General features: G+C 42.6%; 1 long non-coding RNA gene across 3 annotated transcripts; it reads left to right on the top strand.

The window, feature by feature from the left end:
- Positions 1 to 536: 536 nt before the first annotated feature.
- LOC139038289 (uncharacterized) lies at positions 537 to 24,756 on the top strand. Of its 3 annotated transcripts, none has more exons than XR_011491281.1 (5): positions 537 to 691; positions 3,942 to 4,194; positions 5,776 to 5,814; positions 19,164 to 19,231; positions 24,477 to 24,756. It is a non-coding gene; the product is annotated as an uncharacterized lncRNA (long non-coding RNA). The 3 variants fall into 3 exon arrangements; XR_011491280.1 differs by having other exon boundaries at positions 539 to 644; XR_011491282.1 differs by lacking the exon at positions 537 to 691 and adding an exon at positions 2,939 to 3,806.
- The last annotated feature ends 169 nt before the right edge of the window (positions 24,757 to 24,925 follow it).

The raw sequence follows: 24,925 nt of genomic DNA, 5'->3' as shown, positions 1-24,925 counted from the left end.
CTTAAGGCCAAAGTCAGTTCATAGTGACCAGGATTTCTGTCTGTGCTCCCGTGTCTGCCACTGCAAGAACGTTGTATGCAGCAACTGGAGTTGAATTAAATTAATTTTGAATTAAAGTCGCTCAGTTGTGTCCAACTCTTTGTGACCCCATGGACTGTAGCCTACCAGGCTCCTCTGTCCATGGGATTTTCCAAGCAAGAATACAGGAGCGGGTGCCATTTCCTTCTCCAGGAGATCTTCCTGACCCAGGGATTGAACCTGGGTCTCCCACCCTTTAGGCTGACACTTTACTGTCTGAGCCAGCAGGGAAGTTCGACTCGGGTGGGGTTCCTTTAAAAAAGATCCCGGGGGCCTTCCCTGGTGGTCCAGCATCTAGGAACCCAGCTTGCAATGCAGGGGATGAGGTTTGATCCCTGGTCAGGGAACTGGGATCCTACATGCTTCAGAGCAGCTAAGCCTGCAGGCCGCAACACCGGGCGGGTGTGTCCCAACCAGAGTCTGTGCGGCAACAAAGGATCCTGTGTGACGCAAGGAAGGCCCCCCACACCGTCACTGTGACCCAGTGCAGCCGAATAAGTAAGTGCCAAAAGAAACGTAAGCCACAGCAATTGCATCAGATTTAAAGGTACCCAGGGTCAGTGGAGGTGAGTGGGGTCTGCAAACACAGCTTTGAGAACAACTGGAGTTCATGGTGAGAAGAGGGAATTAAGGGAGGGGCAGCATGGTAAATGGGCTATCCAGGTGGCGCTAGCGGTAAAGAACCTGCCTGCCAACGCAGGAGACATGAGAGGCTCAGGTTCAATCCCTGGGTTTGAAAGATCCCCTGGGGAAGGACATGGCAACCTACTCCAGCATTCTTGCCTGGAGAATCCCATGGACAGAGGAGCCTGGCGGGCTGCAGTCCATGGGGTCACAGTCAGACACGACTGAAATGGCTTGGCACACCTGAACAGCATGGTGAACACGGCATCTTTTGAAAGAGAAGCTACGTGTGAAAGATGCCAAGGTGTAGATGGTGGGATCCAAGCTACCTGAAACTTCTATGATAGCATGTGTTATGTGCAAGATAAGCTTGGTAGGGAATACCCAGGTAGCCTTTATTATGAATTAGTTAGATGTTTGTTGACAATTTCAGTAACATAGCTTAAACTTTTTTAAGCAAAAAAGGAAACATTTTGGCCTAGATATCTTAAAAAGTTCATCAGTAGAGTTGTCAGCAGGTATAGCTGGATCTGGAGGCCCAGATGGTTGCCTAGCTAGACTCTGTCTCTCCCGATCTCTCAGTTCTGCTGTGTTCCCATAGCACCATGGAAACTCTGAACTTGCATCCTATCAGCTAAGCAGCCTCAGTGGAAAGGGACAGTGTCTTTCCCAATCATTTCAACTCAAGTTGTTAGGTTGAGTCCCATTGGCTTGGTTTGGACCATATGACCATCCTCAAACCAATTATCATGTGGTCAGGAGGGTGTGGTGCTCTTGACTGGCTGATTCTGTGTCTCCTGTCCTTCCCCTAAAGCCAGGGGTGAGACCTAACTGAACCACAAGGCCTGAAAGTAGAGGAAGTTTGGCCCTCCAAGAAAAATTGGGTGTTGCTAACAGAAGTTGGAGGAGTAGCTGCCGATGAGCAGAATGTCCGTGGCAACTTACAGCCTTGAAAGAGCTTATTAAAAGGCAGCAATTAGCTGCTAGATTACTTCCTAATAGAAAGGGAGGAGAGTGTGCATTTGCTTTTACCGATCATTCTGAGAATGTTTGTATCACAATTCTCAGCTCTGTTCCTCAGTTAGGGTGACATAGTCCATTAAACTTTAAGACAACTGGGATTTATTTCATGAACCTGACAAAAATGGAGAACAAAGCACTGCTTTTGTTTAAATTTTTGAAAAAGCCTTTATTTGGTGATTCTTGAAATTCAGAGCATTATCTTTCTGAAGTGGAAGTGAATTTTAGGGGATAAAATGAGCAAAAAAGTGCTTATTCACATATATAAATTGTACCTTGAAATCTTATTCATTAACCATCTCTCCAATGAGAGGCTCTGGGGTGGTCCTGGTGCTCTTGGACACTCAGCACCCCCCCTCCCGCCGCCACCCCCCAGTGCTTCTAATAAGAGGAGGCTTGTTCTGGCCAAGTGTTCGGGCTGTGGTCCCATGATGCTTGCTACATTCTATCTCCCAAATTTCCCTTCAATTTCCTGTGGAATTCTTCCCCCTTTTTCTTTCCTTTTTATCTTTTTTTTTTTTTTTTTGAAATTGTTAAAATTCCTTTCCAGACTCAATCTGCTTTCTGGAAATTTATAAGAGCTGTATGCCACCCAGAGGTGGCCAGTTCTTCAGAGATGTGTATGTTTTGTCTTTTGTGTTACTCATTAATTTGAATGTGGAGTGAAATGTGACCAGGGTGTTTTCAGATACCACCATATGTAGAGGATACTACCATGTGTAGCAGTTAGGATACTTTGCATCACAAGGAACAGAAAAGCTAACTCAAACCAACTTCAATGCTTTGGAAATTTATTGGCTTAGATATCTCAAGTGTCTAGGAATTGTAAGGCTTCAGCACTACTTTTGTCCATGAAGGAAGATGTTTTCCCCTGCTTTATTCATGGATGTAATGAGGCACTCAGAATAGTATCTAGAATAATAAATAGTCTTTGAGTGAACAAAATTATCTCAGCTCTGCCTTTGTGGGTTTGCTTGGCCTTAGTACAGATCAGTGGGCTTCCTAAGTGGCTCAGTGGTAAAGACTTTGCTTGCCAATGCAGGAGACAGGGGTTTGATCCCTGTGTCGGGAAGATCCGCTGGAGGAAGGCATGGCACCCACTCCAGTATTTTTGCCTGGAGAATCCCAGGGACAGGGGAGCCTGGTGGGCTATAATCCATAGGCTCACAAAGAGTCAGACACAACTGAGCGACTGAGCATGCATGCGTGCAATACAGATCAGCGGGTGAAGAGTCAGTCTTCTTTACTTCTGTGTCTTTCTTTCTCTCTGTCTCTTCTTTTTTCTCTCTCTCTCCTCCCCTGTTTCCCAGTAGTGTTCCCACTTGCATTATTATGCCACTAAATTCTCACAATGGCCCAAGACCTCTCGCATCTTAAAGAGAAACTGAGGTCAGAACTCCAAAAGAACATAACTGCAGACAGTCCTTTCACCCTCCTCTGGAAGACTGATGGCAGATATTTCTTTTCCCCTCATTTCTCAGCCCAGACCTTCCGTTTACATTCCAAATGGGCAACTGCCTCTGGGCCAACTGAACAAGGAGCTGAAATGTATTCTTTCATCCTGCCGGTTTATATATTCTCAAATTGGCAGCAGAACCCTTTCTAATCATAACTGCTGTCAGTTTGTAAAATGGGAACACATGGCGGCTCTGCCAGTCCGCAGGGAGAGCAGAAAGTCCTGCACCGCTGTGGGGAGAAGCACGGCCCTCATCCCCACCTCCCTGCTTCAGGCCAAGTTTCTGGAACACTGAACCCGGGCTCTGCAGAGTCCGGCTGTTCTGAATTTAAACCCTTTTATGCCTACGGAATATCCCAAAGCTCACATTTGTCTTTTCTCAAATGACTAAATGCACCTTGATTGTGAGTTAGCTGAATTTCCAATCGTCTTCCCAAAATATTTAGTTTTTTTCATCCTCTTCATTAAAACTATCTCATGTCCTTGAGCTGCACCTCATGAAGGAGGAACAAGAATGCCCTTGTTTCTCCTGACACTTCTTACAGACTGTGTATCAAGGAACCACCCCTGGGGACCATCGGGCCCTCACACCCTTCTGGAAGACTGACTTTGGTGAGCCCAAGCCGAGGTGGGGAGGAGACAGGAGCAGTAACCCCATGAAAATTACGTGGTTTGTGTTTAAATCAAGACACCAAAATCAAAGGCAGCATGTGACAGACCCCACGTTGTTGCCAGAATCTAAACAACTGGCTTCTCTTGCCAGGCTGAGAATCCACAGAGGCTGGCCAGAGAGAAGGCTGAGGAGCAGCCAGGAGCCTGTCCAGTTGTCATGTGGAATTTGCAAGAGGATCCTGGGCCAGGGTCCACAGAATTGCGTGTGTCCTGCATGGGGTCATGTTAGCACACCATGTTTCCTAGCTCTCTGGGAACCCAAGCAAAGAAGAGACACTCATGGCAGCCTGATTGCCAAGCTGTGCCTCCTTCTCAGCCCCCCAGATCTGGTGTCATCTTTGCAGGTAAGCTGGGAAGTGTGTTAGGGTGGGTAGAGTAGGTCGGTGAACATGTACTGGGCTGAACAACCTTTCTTGATAAGCGGGTGGGGCCCATCTGCATGGAGGTTGCTGGTGGGTGGAGGCCTTCCTTATCTAGCATTTTCATTTTTTAAAAATCAGTTTATTGTTACTTGAGTTGTTGATTATGTTTTTTTTTTTCCCCATACTGTGCAGATTTGTGGGATTTTAGTTTCTTGACCAGGAGTTGAACCTGTACCCTTGGCAGTGAGAGTGCAGACTCCTAACCACTGACCACCAGGGAATTCCCTCTAGCATTTTCATAAATCCTTTCTGACTCTTAAGTCATGTCTGACTCATTGAGGCCCCATGGACTGCAGCATGCCAGGCTTCCCTGTCGTTCACTGTTTCCCCAGAGATTGCTCAAACTCATGTCCATTGAGTCAGTGATGCCATCCACTCATCTCATCCTCTTTTGCCCCTTTTTTGTCCATATGTAAGGTAGGCTTGTTATATTTGCCAGTGAAACAAAACCAGGATAGAAGGTAATTCTGTAGGTGGCAGAAGGAAAGCTCTGAAATATTTTGGTTTCAACCAAGCATGAACTCTAACAGAGATAGATGATAAATCTCACTTTACATCCATGAAGTCAGTTCCATCATCTTCACATCACTGGGAAAGGCATGCCTCTAACTCCCTTCCAGAGTTTCCAACTCTGAAGGTCTTTCTTCAGGCCATAAAGCTTCCTTTAGGTCCTCAGACCTCACCCTGGATACCTGTCCTTGATGAAGTGGTTTCTGAAGCCACATGGGGATGTCTCACCTGACCCCACACTGTGTCCTCCTATGCTAATACCATCCAGCGCTGGGGGACCCACCTGGGGGACAGAGTGAGACCTGGGTTCCTCGAGCCACAGGGAAGACGTGAAATTCCATGGACTGGGAGCTGGGCAAAGGCTCCACGAGAGCTTGGGGTAGTCTCTGCCGCTGAGCAAGAGGGGGCCTCCACGTGCTGAAAGCGGCCAGTGTGGAATGGGCCTTCCCGGCCCTGTGGCCACTGCTCTTCGTGACTTCTGGTGCCCAGACGGCCCGATGCCCAGTCTTGGAATTCTGGGGTCTTCAGGGCTCTGGTTTCTGCCAGCTCTGCCTCACTTGTTTTTTCAAGACCTGGATCCCAAACAGCTGAAGATGTTTTTAGGGGTGTGTGTGTATATGTATATGTATATATATATATATATATATTTAAATGCTTTCTAATATATTTCATTTTTTTCTTTTCTCTCCCAACTCAAGTCCATACACACACACACACACACACACACACACACACACAGCCTTCTGTGACTATTGGAAATGGAACCAATTACTCTAGGTTGCAGTAATTACTTTTATTTAACTCAAGTTAGGGACTTGTAAATCAATTCCATGCCCATTAGCAATATATGCTTGAGCCAAGCTATTTTTTTTTTCCTTTCTTTTTAAAATAAGACCAGACAGTGTTGAATCTTTGTGGGGGGGGGGGGGGGGACTAATTGGTGAATCTGAATTAAAAAAAAAACAACTAACACTTTTTTTTTTAAACTGACAGCACATTCCATCTCCTCGGCAGTGTAGCACTAATGAAGATGTAAGTGTAAGGAAACCTGTAATTGAATCCAGCATGTAGCGAGCATCATTGAGCAGAATGCACAGCCAGCTGAGAGCTAGTGTGCTGGGGCTCTGGTCCTGTCTGGGTGGCCAGCACTCAGAAACATTTCTGGATTATGTCTTAGGCAGTGATCGCCATCCTCGGAGCCAAGGCAGAATAAAAATGGCTTCGAGCTAAGTCAGGGAACACCTGAGTTGCCTTGGATAAGGATGCCCTTTGGTTGATAATTTAAAGGGTAAGGACCTAGGAAAGGTAGTCCTAAGAAATAGAGGTGCTGGACTGTACCACTTCGTGGAGCTTTCATTCCGTTTCCTTGACGGTGCTTGTCAGCTTCCTCACAGGGGCCTGAGGTGTGTGTCTCCCTACATCGCAGAGTTGGGGCAGCACTTCGGGGACATGCTCTCTGGTCCCAGCCCTTGGGTTTCCAGCTCTCAGAGCAAACCTGATCAGGCCTACTGACCAGTTCCTGCATCTGAGGACCCCTTTGGTGTGTGGGTCCGCGTGGGAGGGAGACTAGAGTGGAAATATGTTTTCCTTTCGAAATTCCTTACTGATGATTCACTGCCTGCTGTCCCTGCTGCCCCCAGCTGCTCCGCCCCTGCTTCAGCTCCCTGGAGATGCAGATCCTGATGGCGGTGCCTTGGCTCTGCACCACTTCCTGGCTGGGGAGGGAGAGAGCTGCTCTGCCAGAGAAACTGTGCTCTGAATCCACACCTGCCACACAGGAAGGCATGGAGCGTTCCTCTGCAGGCCTCTCGGACCAGCCAGCTGCGCAGAGGAGCATCAGGCTAAGAACAGTTTGAGCTGATTTCCTCTGGCCAGTTCCCCCAGGACCCATCATTCCCCCTTGCCTCCTGGAGAGCCGGACGAACGTATACTCAGTTCTTCGGGCCCTCTGCTGGGTCTCGCTGCCTGATGCAGAGCCCCGGAGCTGTGCTTGTGTGGCGCTGGTGGCAGGTTTACACAGTGACCCCCACCAGCCAGCTGCCCCCACCGCTTTCCCTGGCCCCTCGGGCTCAGCGGCAGTGCAACCACGGCCTTCCCGGGAGAACCAGCCTTGTGTGCTGCCATGCCCTGTCCCTGAGGCTCAGGAGGCCAGTGTGGGGAGCCGCAGGGAAGTCCCTCTGTGTCTGCTGAGCAGGCGGCCTCAGTCTGGACATACAGCCCTTTCAGCTGCTGAGCTCTTGTTGGAAGACACATTCCAGGGACATTCTTTCTGTCTGGAGCAGGGACTTGGCCTGAATGGCGAACCCGAAACCGGAACAAACTGCACCAGTTTGCTCAACCTCGAACCAAATCCAAATATACATATATTTTTTTATATCACTGAGAACCAAACCAGAGTTCTGGGGTTTGGTTAGGTTTGTTTTCCCACCAACAACGTTTAGTGAACAAGGCTGAACCAGAACAGGGCTCATCTGTCTCTTCAAGCGACAAGAGGCAGTGAGAAAAGAACTTCACATGGATTTTTGGACCCAGTTGGCTCATGGGCAGAAAAACACTAGAAGGCAGGGTTGGGCTGCAGAGATGGCACCCAGTCGACTCTAGGATGGAGAAATGATGGTGGCAGATCTCTGTTCAGAATACAGGACAAAGTCATGATTTCACGTCTCTGGGGAGGGTGCTGTGAGCTGTGGATGGCCCAGAAAATTACTACTAGCCATAATGAATACAGGATGCCAAAGCTGGTTGCAACCACTTACAGAAGGTAGGGACTTTGATAAAATGCTGTATCAATTGATTTTTCAGAATCGTTTTTCCTGGTCTTTTCTGGTCTAGTCAGTAGGTATTTCCTTGCTACCTGGCTCATGCTGGGGCAGATCCAAAAGAAGTAACAAGGGCCTGACCCCTGCTGTCTTGGAGCCATTGGTATACTTTGGGTGTGTGCATGTGTGACACTGCATATTGTACCATAAAGAAACTGTAATGGTTTAAATAGTGTATCTCCAAATTCGTGTCCACCTGGAAACCCAGACTGTTACTTTTTCTGGAAATAGGGTCTTTGCAGATGTACTTGGTTAAGGATCTTGACATGGAGTCATCCTGGACTTAGGATGGACTCTAAATCCAGTGACTGGTATCCTTATAATAAGAGAGGGGGACACAGAGACAGAGGGAGAAGAAGGCCACGTGAAGACGGAGGCAGAGATGGGCGTGAAGCAGCCACAAGCCAAGGAAGGCCTGGGCCACCAGGAACTGAAAGAGGAAGGAATCTCCATGGTGCCTTGGGAAGGAGCACAGCCTTACTGACGTCTTAAATGTAGACTTCTGGCTTCCTGAGCTGCATTGGAGAGTAAATGCCCACTGTTTTAAAGCCACCCAACTTGTGATGATTTGTGATGGCAGCCACAGAAGGCGGAGACAGAAGTCTCTGGGACTCCAAGGGCTCGCCACACCCACGTCTCCTTTCTGAGGAACAATGGGGTCTTCTGTATGTTAACCACATTTGTGTCTTGTGACCTCGCTACCCTGGACACACATAATGGGATCAAGGATTAGCTGGAGATGTGAGGATGTCCATCCATGAGGTGCCTGGCCCCTTACCAACCAGTCCTTTGAAAAAGGGAGCACACACACTGAGCAGGGTCTTGATGGGTGAGATGTGGAGCCACGAGGCAGAAATCATGAGACTCGCAGAGCGGCGGGAGAGACGAGCTCGGGCAGGACCGCGTGCCCAGAGTCAGCAGCCACCTTGCCTGTGCTGAGGACACGGGTCAGGGTTTCCTGCTCCAAGAAGCCTGAATCTGGCTACAGCTGTGATTGTGTTTGTTTCCTGGGCTCCGCCACTTCCTCTGGATTCTTCCAATTCATCTGCCAAGTCCCGAGAAAACAAGAACCCAGGCACTTCGCTGTTCCCTGCAGTCTGAAACAGTCCAGCCAACACACAACACAAGCGAGACCACTGTAGAAAACCCGGAGTTTACATACAGTTGTGTTTAATCTAAGGCCCACCCAGACAGACTACTTCCTGGCTGTGTTACAGGTTGCTTAACCTCTCTGAGTCCCAGTGCCTCATCTATCAAATGGGGCTAATGCCATCCTTCAGAGGCTTTTGCGAGGATTGAATGAGCCATGGAAATTGAAACATCCATTCCCATGCCCGGCACAGAGCAGACCGTTGATCATCTCCTTCCCTTCAAGTGATGGTAATTCAGAAACTAGACTTGAGTCTGGGTCTTCAGTGTCAGAAACTCCCAGAGTGAACCAGTGTGACAACAGATTTCGAAAACATTTTAGTTGGGTTCAGTTCTGAGTTCACTAACAAAACTTAAATTTAGCATGCTTGGAAATGTAGCATCTCAGTATGGTTTGGGGTCTTCCTCCCTCTGTTTGTTTGTTTTTATTTTGCTTTAGTTGATGTCCCAGAGAGAACCCATTCAGAGAGTCTTCATTCAGTCAGCAGAAATCTTGCAGAAAGAGATTTCTGAACCCAGTCGCCTGCCCAAACATTCCCTAGTTTATCAAATAATTTTTAGAAATCTGATAGGGACTTTCCTGGCTGCCCAGTGGTTAAGACTCCGTGCTTCCAATGCAGGGGGTGCAGGTTCAATCCCTGGGTGGGGAACTAAGATTCCACATGCTGCCTGGTGAGGCCAAAAAAAAAAAAATGATGTTAGAAATCTGTTAACACTCACTACTTCTCTGGATCTTGACAGTGTTATGTAGCCAGCTCAGAACTCACTCCACCCAGGTTCCCCAGTGCCCTGCCCTCCTCTGCTTCTCCAGCTTTGAGCCTTCCCATCCCTCAGTTCTTAAGAGAATGAAAAGCTTAAGTATTTTTTTTTTAATGTTGACATGTGGAATCATTTTCATCATAGGCACAGCAACTTAAGAAAAACAAAGAGTTTAGGCAAAACAGATAATATTATGTGATGCATCTTACTTTGTCTTCGGGAGGTTGAAATGCGTCTTCAGCCCCTTCTCTGCTCCAGGTCCTATCTCCTCGTCCTGATAGGTGTGCTTGGCAGCCCGATTCTGGAGCTGAGCAGTTCTGATAGGTGGGTCTCCCCAACACAGGCTTCCTGAGGCCCTACCTAGTCCTGTGTTCCTGGAGCAGCAGGAGGTGGTGAAAGGCAGGAGAGAAGAGTTTGGTGTGAATGGCTGGGAATGCCAGCTTTAGACAAGGGCTGGTGAGGGATGGTGGGACAAGACATGGGGATGTACGCAGAGACTGAGAGAGCTTCTACAGTGTTTTATTTCTTAAAAAAAAAAAGATCTGCAGCAAATAGGGCAAAATGTTTAGGTGAAAAACTTGCTATGTGTATTCTAGAGACTTGCTTATATATTTGGAATACCTTATAAGACAGCTTTTTTCCCCAATATAGTTTATTATTATAAGATATTGAATACTGCATATAGTTCCCTGTGCAATTCAGTAGGATCTTGTTGTTTATCTATTTTATAGGCAGTAGTGTATTTCTGTTAATTACAAACTTCTAAATTTGTCTTTCCCCTACTTCTCCCCTTTGGTAACCATAAATTCATTTTCTATTTATGTGAGTCTGCTTTTATTTTGTAAATCAGTTCATTTGTATCATCTTTTAAGATTCCTCGTATAATTGATATCATATGATATTTGTCTTAGACTTACTTTACTTAATATGATAATCTCTAGGTCCATCCTTGCTGCAGCAAATGGCATTATTTAGTTCTTTTTCATGGCTGAGTAATATTCCATTATATATATACACACACCACATCTTCTTTATTCATTTATCTGTTAGTGGACATTTTGGTGGTTTCTGTGCCTTGGCTATTGTGAATAGTGCTGCTGTGAAGAAGGGGTGCATATATCTTTTTGAATCAGAATTTTCTCTGGATATATGCCTAGGAGTGGGATTGCTAGATCATTTTGTAACTTTATTTTTAGTTTTTATACTGTTCTCCATAGTGGTTGCACCAGTTTACATTCCCACCAACAGTATAGGAGGGTTCCTTTTTCTTCTCCCCAACATGTATGGTATGTAGATTTTTTTGATTATGGACATTCTGACTGGTGTGAGGTGGTACCTCATTATTGTTTTGGTACACATTTCTCTAATAATTAGTGATGTTGAGCATCTGTTCATGTGCCTGTTGGCCATTACAGCTTTGTTTTAAAAAATACTGGCAAAGAGAGATGTTGGATTTAAAAGCATTTTGTATGTTAGATAAGTTTTTAATAGCACTCCATACAGAATTTTCTCTGTGAATGGGAACTTGGGTGTTGAAATACGCCTCAGCTTTGAATGACCTCCTAATTAAGCATATCACTGCGATCAAGGTTGAAATGGCTTTTTCGTCTCTCTGTGGTCAGAAAGAGCCACATGTCTGAGACACAATATAGACCTTGAAAGATGTGAACGTTTCTTCAATTGGGATCTTCTTTGTGGTGGTATTTTTATACCTTCCATCCAGAGCCAGTTTATTTCTCAAGATTGTTCCTTGCTGGATACAAAGAGAAGTCTTTGTGCGATCACTGTGCTTGGCTGGGGCACTCGCGCCTGGAGTCGGTAGCCCCTGTGGAGATTCTTTGTGGGGTTCCAGAACAACTCTGCATTGAGGGGGGGCCACCGAACGCTCACCCCTTGTGTGCTGGGCTTGTGTCCGTGTTCTCAGATCTCCGTCCATTGCTCAGCTGGTGCTCCTGGTGAAGACCTGTGGAGCCCCAGGGCTGGGGCAGGGCAGCAGGTTCATGCCCCGCACTGAGGCAAGCTTTAATTTGCTTCAGAGACGGTTGAGGACTGGGGCAGCACTATTTATGGAGCCTCGAACCGCTTCATTATGACCCGGTGCTGTTCGGATGGGTTTTTTTGGTTTGTTTCTCTATTGAGATATATAATTATCCTTTCCTGGGCTGTGACCCTTCAGGCTGTGGAGAAGGCGCACATACAAGGACCTCCCACGGCTCGTGCTGATCTGCTTGGCTTTCCAGGGGGTGCTCCCTGCTGATCTCAGCCAGTCCTTTGGGCAACAGGCAGGCTGAATAGATGCAGTGGAGATTTGGAAGCCAGAGGGGGGCTGCTGTGTCTAGGGCTTGTCTCATCACTTGGATGAACTGCCTTTTTCTCATCTTTCTCCTGGCAGTGGTAATATCCAAATCAAAATGTCGCTGGCTAAATGAACGAGCCCCTGGTGGCCCATTTGAGCAACAAAATAAAGTAATATTCATTATAATCCAAAGTGAAAAATATCCATGAGTTGGTAGTGATATAAACAAATGATTGATAAATTAATAAATGAGGGAGAAGAGACAAATCTCTCCTACAGATGATCGCCAAATACTTTATGCCAGTGCTTCATCCTGAAGGAGGGGAGAATGTGAGCTGCACAGAGCATCTTCCTTTTAGGTAAGAGGGACTTTGCTGTGGAAAGACCTGACTGCCAGGTGATCTAGTGTAATGTCAGCAATCATAAGTCAACTTCATGGCATGTGCCCTTGCTATGTTGTGATGAAAATAGCACTTTACTTCTGTGATCTTCCTCCCCCAAAAAAGTAACCTCAATCTAACCATGAGAAAAACACCAGACAAATTCCAATAATAGGACAACCAACACTGTACCTTACCTGTGCTCCTCCGGACTGTCAAGATCACAAAAAAACAAGGAAAGTCTGAGAAACTGTCACAGCCCAGAGGAACGTAAAGAGATGTGAATACCTGAATATAATGTGGTATCCTGGATGGGGCCCTGAAACAGAAAAACAAAAAAACAGCTAGAACCACAGAAACCTGAATAAATGATGAAATTTAACAATAAGATATAAATATTAGTTCATTAATGCTGACAAATATGCCATACTAATGTAAGATGCCAACTGTGAATGTGATGTGAAGTATTCCTTAAATGAGAACTCCATAGAATCTTTGCAGTTTTTCCTGTAAATCTAAAACTGTTATAAAAAACAAAGCCTCAACTTAAAATTTAAAAAAAAAAACAGAAAAAGTATGCAGAGATGATTATAGCAAACATTTGCACACATGCATATGCAATGAAGATTTTGTCATATTTATTTCAGTCTTATTAAATAGGTAAATTATTAAAGATGAAAAATGTTGCATAGATCAACTGAAAGTATGGATATATATATAAAATAGATAATAAAGATTTACTTATGGCATAGGGAACAATATTCAAAATCTTATAATAACCTGTAATAGAAAAGAATGTGAAAAATAACTATATAGTTGCATCACTCTGCTGTACACCTAAAGCTGATACAATATTGTAAATCAACTAGACTCCAATAGAAAAAGATTTTAAAAGCTCTCTCAAATTCCCCCACCTCCCCCCCCCTCCAAATACAGACGTGCAAGTATTACAGCATCTATGTTGGATGGAAGATGGTTACAAGTTCTTTGTCTCATCCTACACTGAGAAGTGGGCTGTATTTCTCCACTCTCTTGAATTGGGGCATGCCAGTGCAAGATCTAACTTTGACATGACTGACTGCTTCTGCTTTCTCCCTCCTGGAACCCAGTGGCCATGCTGTGGAGCAGCCCAGGCAGCCTTGTGAAGAACCCAGGATTCCTCACTTATTGTTAGCCCAGCTGAACTCTCAACCATGTGAGTGAATCACATGGAAAATGTATCTTCCAGCTCCTGAGAAACTGACCCTGTCTATACCTCTTGAATTTTAAGTGAAGTCGCTCAGTCGTATCCAACTCTTTGCGACCCCATGGACCAGGGGGTACCCACCAGACTCCTCTGTCCATGGGATTCTCCAGGCAAGAACACTGGAGTGGGTTGCCATTTCCTGCTCCAGGGGATCTTCCCAACCCAGGGATCAAGCCCAGGTCTTCTGTATTGCAGGCAGACACTTTACCCTCTGAGCCACCAGGGAAGCCCTTGAATTTTAGGATTTTAATTGCTTTGGATCTGTGGTTAAATTTGAGATTAAGTTGAGATCTTCTAGTTCATGAATGTGGTGGTGGTTGTTCAGTTGCTCAGCCACGTCTCACTCTTTTCTGACTCCATGGACTGCAGCCTCCATCCTTCACCATCTCCTGGAGTTTGCTCAAGCTCATGTCCACTGAGTCGGTGATGCCATCCAACCATCTCATCCTCTGTCATCCCCTTCTCCTCCAGCCTTCAGTCTTTCCCAACTTCAGGATCTTTTCCAGTAAGTCAGCTGTTCGCATCAGGTGGCCAAAGTATTGAAGGTTTAGCTTCAGCATCAGTCCTTCCAATGAGTACTCAGGGTTGATTTCCTTCAGGATTGACTGGTTGGACCTCCTTGCAGTCCAAGGGACTCTAAAGAGTCTTCTCCAGCACCACAGTTCAAAGGCATCAATTCTTTGGTGCTCAGCCTTTCTTATTGTCCAGCTCTCACATCCATACATGAATATAGTATGTTCCAGCATTTATTTAGTCTTCCTTAATTTCTCTCATTAATGTTAATATTTTATATGCTGATACAAATAGTATTCTTTTGAAGTTTTATTTGCCACGTGCTTTTGACTATTATATACAAATAAAATTGATTTATTTTCTTTTCCCTTTTTTTAAAGTCTATTCAGCTATTTATGTAAGATCGGTATCATTTCTTCTATACATATTTAGAGGAATTTACTCAGAGGAAAGCCATTTATGCCTGAAGGTTTCTTTGTATAGACATTGTAGATTACAGTTGACTCAGTATTTTTAATGTGTGTAGGACTAGTCCAAGTTTTTTATTTCTTCTTATGTCAGTTTTTTGTTAGTCTTGTTTTTCTGAGGATTTTTTTAATCTAAAATTTTAAATTTATTAACAAAAAGTTGTTCTTAATATATTATCATTATCTTTTAAATATCTGTAGGCTTTGGACTGATGTTCTTCTTTCATTGAAGTTGGTGATTTGTGCCTTCTCTATTTCTTTCTTATCATACTACCCAGAAACCTAACATTTTAATTATTCTTTTACAAGTGCCAGCTTTGGGGCATGTTGATTTTCTCTTCTGAAAGTCTGTTTTATATTTCATTAATTTCTACTCTTAGTTTTTATTATTTCTTTCCTTCGCATTTCTTTAGATCTCATTTGTAGTTCTTTTTTGAGATTGATATCTAGATTTTTTTCATCCTTTCTTCTTTTAAACTATGTGCATTCAAGACTATAACTTTTCTCATAACAGGGATTTAGTCACATCCCACATGTTTTGATATATTTTTACTATCATTTAGTCAAAGATATTTTCCAATTGCCACTGAAATTTTTTTCCGTGACCTATTTAAAAGTATATTACTAAATTTCCAGGCATTTGAGAAATTTCTACTTTTTTTTTTTTGTTGATTTCCAGCTTAATTTTCTGTGGTCAGAGAATGTACTCTGAGTGGTTTCAATTCTTTGAAACTTGTTGAAACTTCTTTTATGGCCAGCATAAATGTTCCATGTACGCTTGAAAAGACTGGACATTCTTTTGGGCACAATGTTCTGTACATGCCAATATATCAAGTTTGTTAATTGTGTTGTTTAGATTTTATATATCCTTACAGATTTTTCCTACTTATTGTATCTTTTATTGAGAGAAGTGTGTTCAGGTTTCTGTTATGAGTATAGATTTGCCTTTATTTCCTTATAATTTTGCCAATTTTTGTTCTGGGTATTCCAAAGCTATGTTTTTAATGTACACATAAATTGACAAATTGATGCTTTCTTTGAGAATTAATTTTTTAATCATTATAAACTTTTATCTTCATCCTCATCATGCTTCTTGCCTGAGTCTACTGTGCTGTCCGGACACCTGTATCAGGGGCTCTCCTGGTGGCTCAGCAGGCAAGAATCTGCCTGCAGCGCAGGAGCCTCAGGAGGCACGAGTTCGACCCCTGGGTTGGGAAGAAGATCCCCTGGAGGAGGGCAAGGCAACCCACTCCAGTGTTCTTGCCTGGAGAATCCCTTGGACAGAGGAGCCTGGTGGACTACAGACCATAGGTTGCAGAGTTGAACACAATTGAAGCAACCTAGCATGCATGCAGGCGCACCTACAACAGTTTATTTTGGATGGTTCCTGTGTGGTATCTTCTATGGTCTTTAATTTGTAACTACTCCGTGTCCTATGTTTTAGGTGTATCTCTAGTAAATGACAGGCTTTCCTGGTGACTCCGATGGTAAAGAATTTCCCTGCAATTCAGGAGACCTGGATTCGATCCCTGGGTTGGGAAGATCCCCTGGAAAAGGGAATGGCTACCTACTCCAGTATTCTTGCCTGGAGAACCCCATGGACAGAGAGGGGTGTGGCGGGCTACAGTCCATGGGTTCACAAAGAGTCGGACACAACTGAGTGACTAACATACTTTCTAGTAAGCAGCATAAAACTGAATTTTATTTTCTAATTTGGTTTGATAATTATAGACTTTTAATTGAAGTACTTAATCCACTTACATTTAATGTAATTACTGTTATATTTGGGTTTATATTTACCATCATGATACTTGGCCAAGCTACTGGATAATAAGTGGAAATTATAGTTAACGCCTCCTTCCACTCACTTTCTTCACTTCTCTCTCTCTTGTTCCTCTCCTATCTCATTGCTGATGCTGCTAGGTCACTTGTATCGTGTCTGACTCTTTGCGACCCTATGGACTATAGTCCACCGATTTCCTCTGTCCGTGGGTTTCTCCGGGAATACTGGAGTGGATTCCCTTGCCCTCCTCCAGGGGATCTTCCCGACGCAGGGATTGAACCTGCATCTCTTAGGTCTCCTGCATTGGTAGGCAGGTTCTTTACTACTAGTGCCACCTGGGAAGCCCTTCCAACCTCACTATCTGCTTCTTAATTTTGTTTCTCTTTGCTGTGCCTCTCTCTTCCCAGACTTTTAAATATTGGAGTTTCCTCTTCAGGGGCCTAAGAACAGTTTCATCTCTACACATTCCTTAGGTGATCTTACCTGTTCTCAAGGCTTTATATACATTGCCAACTTCAAAATTTATAACTTCACCCTTGACCTCCTCCCTGAACTTCAAATACATATATCTAATGTCATGTGTCATCATCTAGATGTCAAATAGGCATCTCAAAGCTAATGTTTCCAAAACTGAGGTCCTCAGTGAGACCTTCCATGTCATTCTTTATGCAATCTTCCTCATATCAATAAGTAGCATCTCTGTTTTCTCACTTCTTAGGTGCCAAACTGGGGACCCTTCTTGACTCCTCTCTTTGTTAATATCCAATTCATCAGGAAAGCCTGGTTGAAGCTATCTTCCAAATACACCCACAGCCTGACCGCTTTCCCCCACCTGCTTGGCTCTCAGCTCGGTCCAAGCCTCTGCCAGTTCCCACCTGCTTTATTGCAATCGCCTCCTACCTGGTCTCCTTGCTTCCAAACTAGCTCCCATGAAGCCTGTTCACATAACTGCTGGAATGATCTTTGCAAAGCGTGCATCACATCACACCACTTCTATGCCTTCTGTCTTAATTAGAGTAAAAGCCAAAGTCTTTACCATGGCCTAGAGCCCTGATTGATTTAGCTCCATTTTGCCTTTCTGTCCTCACAATCTCCTATCCTCCCTTCATTCACTCTGCTCAGTCACACTGACTTTTCTGCTTCTCCTTATAAATACCAAGCATCCCATCATCTCAGGGCCTTTGGATGTATGGTGTATCCTCGTTCTTCATACCTTTGCATGGCTCACTCATTCACTTTCTTAGTTAGTCTGGTCTAATATTCACTCGTGGGCCATCTTACATATTTTATATAATATATAATATCTAACATAATATATAATATATATAATATATAACAGCATATATATTATAAAATATATAATATTTTATATAATATCAAAGAAGCCCTCATTTTCTTACCCTCTGTCAATTTTTCCTATAGCATGGTGTATTATATATTCATTTTTTAATTTTTTTTTACACTCTGTTTTCCTCCACCATAAGCTATGAGACACAAGAACTAAAGAACTGATGTATCTTTAGAACTTAGGTCGATGTCTAGCATAGAGTGGGCCGCCCATAATAGTTATTGAATGGATGGATGGATGAGATGCATTTTTACAACAAGCCTGTGAAGTTGACAAGGGTAGATGTTGTTATCTGCGTCCCAAAGAGGAAGTTGAAGCTCAGAGCCTTGAGATGATTTATAGAAACCACAGAGCTGTGAAGTGGCTTAGCTGGAGCTCAAACACGTCTCCTGCTCAGTTCCGGGCTGATTCCACAGCCACACATATCTCAACCATGGCAGATTCCATACTGACAGCCAATGATGACAAACATTTTTGAAAGCAAGGGTCAGCCAGACTCTAAAGTCTCCTTTGTTCCAGTTTCCACACAGATCAACAATACCAAATGTGGGGGAGTGGCAAGCCTTTTGATGGATGTAGTTTCTTCAAGGTTTGCCATGGGTGGAAAAGAAGTAGAAGCTGGGTGACTTCTAAGTGTCCTTGCTACCAAGAGTGATGCTTCTCTCAACTTAGACATGTTAAGAAAGCATGTAGGTCTCAGAAATTATCTTGCAAACAAGAAGGGAGAGTTTCAGTTACAGGAGGAATGTTGCTGGATAAATGGAGAAAAAAATGAAAGGAAGGAAGGAAGAAATTATATTGTTGATTTGAGATGCTGGATCAAGCCATACCTGAAGTAAGAGAACTACCTCTGGGCTTAATAGTAATATGAACCACAATTCCTTTTAGTGTTTAAGCTAGTTTGAGTTAAGGTCTCTATCAGTTATCTCAACAAGCATATGAGAGAAGGGACATGGATTATTTTATTCAACGCTCGCTCTGTTCCCAGGGTGTTACCTGGCATGTAGTAGGTGCTCAAAATATATGTTGAAATGATAATGAATGATCAAATGTCCTTTTTTCACTGTTTTTGACATTGTCTGACTAAAACCCCAAATCTAGTTCTAGGTTCCACAATATTCATAAGAAAAATTAAATTGTATATACTGTGTGGTTTTTTTAAAAAATATGTTTAAAACTTTGGGATCAGACAATCCTCAATCTGTTTGTGACCTTATGAGCATGTAATCTCTCTGGAACTCAGTTCCTCAACTTATGAAACAGGGGCGATAGTACCCAACTCACAGGAGGATGGTGGGACTGAATGAGGTAATGTCTGTCTGCCACCGAGTCGGACTCTGTGAGATCTTGGTTTATGCACCGTGCCAACAGCATGTAGCATGGATGCTTAGGTCAGGTCCGGCATATAGGAGGCTTCGCTGTCATTCCAGGAGATATGAAGGACAATCTGGAGCTGTGGGGGAAAGTTGGCTTTGGAGGCAGATCTGAGCTTGAATCTTGTTCATTTCCTACTCAACCAATCTCTACTGGGGACTTACTTTGTGCTGGCAACTTTTCTAGACACCTGGGGTCCAGCAGTAAAAAAGACAAAAGATCTAACTTTGTGGTGTTTTCATTTCAGGGAAATGAAATGGGATGTCTACAGTAAACAGCAGAATAAATCAGACCACATCTGTGTTACAAACAAAAGTAAGCAGTTTATTAACTCTATGACAAGTTATTTTTAACTTTGGCTTCTTTCTCTTAGCACAATGCATTTAAGATTTATCCACATTGTTGAGTTTAACTGTAGTTTGTAGTTTTTTTAAGGAGGATTGTATTATTGTATTACTACAGTTTGTTCATTCATTCACCAGTTGAAACATAATACTTTGGGGTTGAGTTTTAGTCAGAATTCTCCAGAGAAACAGAACCAATAGGATGCAAATATATAGAAAGATTTATTTTAAGGAATTGGTTCATGCAACTTTAAGGAGGCTGACAAGTCCAAAATCTGCAGGATGTGTTGGCAGGCTGGAGACTCAGGAAAGAGCCCAGGTTATAGTTCAAGTCTGAAGGTCATCTGCTGGCAGAATTTCCTCTTGCTTTCTGAGATTTTTTTTCAGAAACATTTATTGGTTGGATTTTTTTTTTCAAATACTTGTTTTTTAAAATTATTGAGATGGTCATTGATTATTTTGCTACTGTGATGAATTACGTAGCTCAGCTGGTAAAGAATCCTCCTACAATGCAGGAGACCTCAGTTTGATTCCTGGGTGGGGAAGATCCCCTGGAGAAGGGATAGACTCCCCACTCCAGTATTCTTGGGTTTCCCTGGTGACTCAGATGGTTAAGAATCCATCTGTAATGCGGGAGACCTGGGTTCAATTCCTGGGTTGGGAAGATCCCCTGGAGGAGGGCGTGGCAACCCACTCCAGTATTCTTGCCTGGAGAATCCCCAGAGGAGCCTAGTGGGCTACAGTCCATGGGGTCGAAAAGAGTTGGACCCAACTGAATGACTAAGCACGCATATGTGTGATGAATTACATTGATTCTCTTTATAAATAATGCTAGATTGAATTTGCTGAGGATTAATTTATCTATATTCATGAGAGATATTGGTCTCTATTTTTCTTGTAACGTCTCTGGTTCTGATGTCAGAGTAATGCTGGACTCATATAATGAGTTGGGAAGTATTTCACCTTTCATTTTTGGAAGAGATTGTGTAGACTTAGTATAAATTCTTAAATGTTGGTGGAACTCACTAGTAAAACCACCTGGGCCTGGAGCTTGCTTGTGTGAAGGTTTTAAACCAAAATTTTAGTTTCTTTATTAGATATAGGTCTACCAGAGTATCTATTTATTCTTTTTCCTTTTTTTTTTTTTTTTTTTTTGGTAGATGAGCTTAGTTGCTCTGAGGCTTCTGGGATCTTTAGAGATCAGGGATTAAAGCAGGGTCTCCTGTATTGGCAGGTGGATTCTTTACCTCTGAACCACCAGGGGAGTTCTCTATTTATTTTTAAATAATTTCTAGTATTTTGTGTCTTTCAGTGAATTTGTTCATTTCCTCTAAGTTGTAGAATGTTTTGGCATAATGTTCAAAATATTCTTGTGTTATCTTTTTGATATGTGTAGAATCACATGCTACCCCTCTCATTACTAATGTTGGTGATTTGTGTCTTTTGTCTTTTTCATGATAAGTCTGAGTAGATGTTAATTTTCTCAAGGAACAAAAAAACCTGTTGATTTCATTGATTTTGTTTTTTCTGTTGTCGATTGTATTTGTTTAGGTAGTGATCTTCATTTTTTTCCTTCCACTTACTTTATGTTTCATTTACTCTTTTTTATTTTCTAGTTTCTTAATATCAAAACTGGTGTCATTGATTTGAGACATTTCTTCTTGGGCATTTGGTGCCATAAATTTCCCTCTGTGTCCTGCTTTACTTACAGCTACCCCAGGGACTGTAGCCTGCCAGGCTCCTCTGTCCTTGGGATTTTTCCAGGCAAGAATACTGGAGTGGGTTGCCATTTCCTTCTACAGGGGATCTTCCCAACCCAGGGGTTGAACCTGGGTCTTCCACACTGCAGGGAAACTCTTTACCATCTGAGCCACTTGGGAAGGCCTTACATCTTACAGATTGTCAGTTATTGTATTTTCACTTTTTAATTCAATTCCAATGCTTCATAATTTCTCAGTTGACTTATTCTTTGACTCATGAGAGAGGAGCCTGGTGGGCTGTAGTCCATGGGGTTGCAAAGAGTCAAACACAACTGAGCAACTAACACGCTCACTTTTTAACTCATGAGTTGTTTAGGAGTGTATCACTTTGTTTCCAAGTACTTGGATATATTTCTGTTATTCATTTCTAATTAAATCCCACTGCTCTCAGAGAACATACATTATATGACTTGAATTCTTTTAAATTTGTTAAGGCTTGGTTCATAGCCAAGAATATACTCTATCTTGGTAAATGTTCTATGTGCACTTCTTCAATGTGTTTGCCACTGCTGTCAGATGAGCTTTATTATCTCTGGTATTATCCTGTGTCTGAAATTAAAATAACCACTCCAGCTTTTTAAAAAATTAATTTTAGCATGATGCAACTTTTCCATCTATTTACTTTAACCTATTTGGTTCTTTATATTTAAAGTGGGTTTCATGTGAATGGCAGGCAATTGTTTCGCTTTAAAAAATATCCAATAATTCCTACCTTTTAAAGGGCAATATTTTTATAATTTCCATTTAATGTGATTGTTGATATGGTTAGGTTTAGATCTACCATCCTGCCATTTATTTTCTTGCCTCCTGTATTCTCTGTGTCTCTTTTTTTCTCCTTCTCTGATTTTTTCATTATTTTTAATTTTTTTCTTGTTTACTATTAGCCATACTTTTTGTTGTTGTTTTAGTGGTCGCTTTAGGCTTTATAGTATTCATCTGTATCTTATCACAGTCTTTCTTCAAGTGATAATTATGTTACTCCATGTATAATATAAGAATCTCACAGTAGTATATTTGTTTCTCCTCTCCAGCCTTTATGCTCTTGTTTCATACATTTTACTTTATAAACCCATCAATACAATGTTATTATTTCCATTTAAATAATCCATTAAAAAGTATTTAAGTATTAAGAAATAGTCTCATATTTATAAACAGAGTCACTAAATCTCATATTTACAACAGAGTTATCAGTGCTTTTTATTTCTTTATATAGATCCATATTCCCATCTGTTAAAGCATCATTCTGTTTCTTAAGGCCATTGGTTAGTCCCTTAACTTGGTGTATTTGAGAGAAATTGTTCTCTTTTCCCTTCACTGCCTTGCTGTCCACTTCTTGTCATGAAATTTCTATTCTCCTAAACAATGAGGACTCAGATGCTGGTTCCTTCATCCAGGAGGAAGAAGAACCTCTTTCGTGTTAGCTTCTCGTGTCTGGCACTGCATCACAAAGGGTTCCAGGGATCATGTAGATGACACGCTAGACTGATTCAGTGTCATTCCATGCCTCAGTTTACCTTCATAGTCCCTGCAGATAGGCTGAGAACTAACTAGAAAAAGCTCGAAAAGTTATTTGGAAGTGAAAAATACACCAGAAGGCTTGAAGTCTTGCTGACCATGCTAATCTGAAGAGCCAGTCATTCTGTCGGAATCCCAGTAGTTCTGCCTCACTGCTTGCGTGCTGATTCCATCACTAAGGGCTCCTGGGGGTGTCTTGATTCATTAGGACTTTATTGCTTTCACTGAGTGTGCTTTTTTACCGGATGTGATCACAACAACCAGAACTAAATTAAACTTGTCGAAGTAATAAAGAAGAATCCTTTAGAAGGATGGATTATCCTGAACTTTTCTTTCAAATTGACACATCTTCCTATTTCCTGAGCATGTTGAAAGGGAGAGGGGTTTCCCTTGACCTTTACTTTTTACCCATGGAAAAAAAAAATTCAAACAGATTAGATCTTATTATCATTACCATTTAAATATTTATCCATTAATTCAGTGAGTGGCAACTAAATCTCTTGACATTTGAATTGGTGTTTGACGGTTTGCTATTGATGGTTCGCCTTTACGAATAAAAGGATGTCAGAGTTTTGAGTTGGAGGGACATGGGAGCATCTAAAGTGTCATATCATGATTCAAATGTACAGGGAAAAAAGGTAAGGAAAGAAAATCCATTTGACTATAATGTTTGTGGCATTTTCCTTCTGCCGTTCCAAGTGTTGTGATGTAAGGTGGTTAACTAAACAGCTACTGATGACTTGTTCCTTCACTCCCCACCAGGTGTCTGTTCGGAAACTATGACTACTCAATCTAAAGTACCCCGAACTTGTTACTGTGTAAATTCCGATTCCACTTTATTTTCCTTTGTAATACTTATCTCCATCTGGAATTACATTATCTGTTTGCTTGTTTATTGACTGCCTTCTTTACTGGAATGTCAGCTTCAGAGGGCAAGGAATTCTTCTGTTTTCTTCATCATGCTATCTCTACTGGCTCAAACAGTGCCTGGAAGGTAGCAGTACTCAGTAAATAATTGCTGAATAAATAAATACACATATAAATGGATAAATGACTTCTAGAGAAGATAATTTAATTTCAACAGACCACTTAGCCCAATGCAAGTAGTGCCAGTGTAGACATGTTAATGCTATATTTTAAACCAATTTGATTCAATTTATAAACAGTTTTTACTTAAAAAAATTAATTTATTAATTTTAGTTGGAGGCTAATTACCTTACAATACTGTAGTGGTTTTTGCCATATACTGACATGAATCAGCCACAGGTGTACATGTATCCCCATCCTGAGCCCCCCCTCCCACCTCCCTCCCCATCCCATCCCTCTGGGTCATCCCAGTGCACCGGCCCTGAGCGCCCTGTCTCATGTAGCGAACTTGGACTGGCAATCTGTTTCACATATGGTAATACACATGTTTCAGTGCTATTCTCTCAAATCATCCCACCCTTGCCTTCTCCCACAGAGTGCAAAAGTCTATATACAGTTATTACTAATCAAAGTTGGAATGGGACAGAGGAAAGAAAAGATTGGGGAAAGGGAAGAGTGTTGATGACCTCATCTCACAAAGTTGAGATACATATGAGGAAGTGACAGAAGAAGAAATAGAGGTTTCAGTTATTTAAAGTTCCAAAGGTAATCAATGGATAAAACACACACACACACAAGTAACTTTGGAAGGCAGAGAAGGATGACAAAGTGATAGCAGAATTGAACCATATGTTTATTCTTTGTATTAGAGGCAACAGATATTATTTACAGTTAATAAAGTAAGGGGGAGGAATTAAGCATATATTTCAGAGTAGTGGAGTCAACAAATTAAAGAACTTTAAATAGAAGCAGTAGAAATTCTCAGCGGTATGCAAGCATGCTAGCTTTCTCTCATCTGAAAACAAATTACTTTTTATTTCCCATTTAACTTCTGTCCCATTTCTCTGGACCTAGTTACTCAGTACCATGATGGAAATTACAGACAAGAAATGGAGAGAATGGATGAAGCCACAAAGAAAGGGAGGGAAGAAAAAGGCCAGGGAGGAGGAGGATGCATCTGTGACCAGAGCCCTGAGCCCAGAGTTGGCCCCCAGGGAGGATGGGGAGTGTTTATCGTGGATGTGCCAGTGCTGACAAGGAGCTGGAGATCACCTGAGTAGCCTGGGGGGGAAGCTGAGCAAATGAATTGTGATGCATTAAATCCATGCAACTATTCTGCAACTTCGTACCAAAACGTGTTTGGCTTTATCTATGGGTGAGGAAAGCTATGATGCCTCCTCAAGAGAGAAAGGTGAGCCTTGGATGTGTGTATTGATAGCCCCAAGCCAAAAGGCTGCCTATGCACCTATTTTACCTGAGCAGGAGAGGAGGAAAGTTATCCTCTTCCTCCTTTAAGAAGAGGG

This window comes from Odocoileus virginianus, chromosome 14 (genome assembly GCF_023699985.2).
Source record: "Odocoileus virginianus isolate 20LAN1187 ecotype Illinois chromosome 14, Ovbor_1.2, whole genome shotgun sequence".
Classification (NCBI taxonomy): domain Eukaryota; kingdom Metazoa; phylum Chordata; class Mammalia; order Artiodactyla; family Cervidae; genus Odocoileus; species Odocoileus virginianus.
This window is presented reverse-complemented; position numbering and strand designations above follow the sequence as displayed.